The sequence below is a fragment of the Clupea harengus genome, chromosome 22, assembly GCF_900700415.2.
Source record: "Clupea harengus chromosome 22, Ch_v2.0.2, whole genome shotgun sequence".
Lineage (NCBI taxonomy): Eukaryota > Metazoa > Chordata > Actinopteri > Clupeiformes > Clupeidae > Clupea > Clupea harengus.
Genome location: NC_045173.1, coordinates 1,286,220 through 1,287,295, shown reverse-complemented (window position 1 = coordinate 1,287,295; position 1,076 = coordinate 1,286,220). Strand labels below are relative to the sequence as shown.

The 1,076-nt window shown below is 37.2% G+C and overlaps 1 long non-coding RNA gene across 1 annotated transcript in view; it reads right to left on the bottom strand.

Moving 5' to 3' along the window:
• Positions 1-935: 935 nt before the first annotated feature.
• LOC116218311 overlaps positions 936-1,076 on the bottom strand; it is a 1,132-nt gene continuing 991 nt past the window's right edge. Inside the window, exon 2 of the long non-coding RNA XR_004162794.2 lies at positions 936-1,076. This exon is cut by the window's right edge and continues 889 nt beyond it. This is a non-coding gene — a long non-coding RNA (uncharacterized LOC116218311).

Sequence of the window (1,076 nt, the reverse complement as noted above, 5' to 3'; positions counted from 1 at the left end):
ACATTTTTTAAAGAGATGTGTATAGCGTATCCTCCTTTCATTCTTAAACAGTAGGCTTGTGCTGAAGAAGTAAGCATGTTTTCACAGAAACTTTATTTAACCTACATTAAATCAGAAATAAAATACGTCTTAAAATGAAATACTTTTTAGCCTCATTATTTACAATCTGAGTGAAGACGAATATAATAATGGTTTCCCCTCCAGCCAGGATGACGTTTCGTATCTTAATATGATAATGAACATCTTTAGATGATCTTAGAATGTCGTTAGATAATCAGTAGCTACTATGAAATCGTTTGTTTTTCGTTTAAACTATGCTTTTCTGGACGGTTGTGTTCGATTAAACGTTTAGAACATTTTAACAGGGAATTAGCTATCTGCACATATTAAATTCAATTATGAAAGAATGATTGTGACTGTGGTCAGATTTGTTTCAACCATGGTATATTTATTTTCACATATTTATCGAAAGAGTAAGGAACATTACGGAAAAGTGCACGCCAACTTCATAGCTGACTAAATATTTCGCAGGAGATGCGTGTCAATGTTTATCGTTGGGATGGATGCAATCACATAACTGTTCTGAAACTGTTGGCATTAGGCCACAGCGCTGTTGTTCTTGTTCACGCATTTATCGGTGAGCTTGAGGCTTTTAATTCACTCCAGCTAAATTGACTGCATTTGTTATACTGCTAACAGTTGCAGACTAATGAGATTATACATGCTAACCTTAACATAGCAGTTACTGGAGCGTATGTGTGTGCAACTCGGCATTGGGAAGAATGCACGGCCCACTGCACAGCTCCTGTGTGGGCCACACACACACACACACACACACACACACACACAGACACTTTCATTGTACAGCGCCAATACTGAGTCTCTTAAAGTCTTTAACCCACCATACCCAAGAAAACAACCATCCAGGCATAAGGTTCCATTTTGTGTCACTTTATTGAGAAAACAACACAGATCCACGTCATTTAGAAACAGCAGCCAATCAGTGCCAGTGAATTAACATGAATGTGTTCATCATTTCATATCAGTTACAGTGTCATAGAATTACTTTGAAAAAG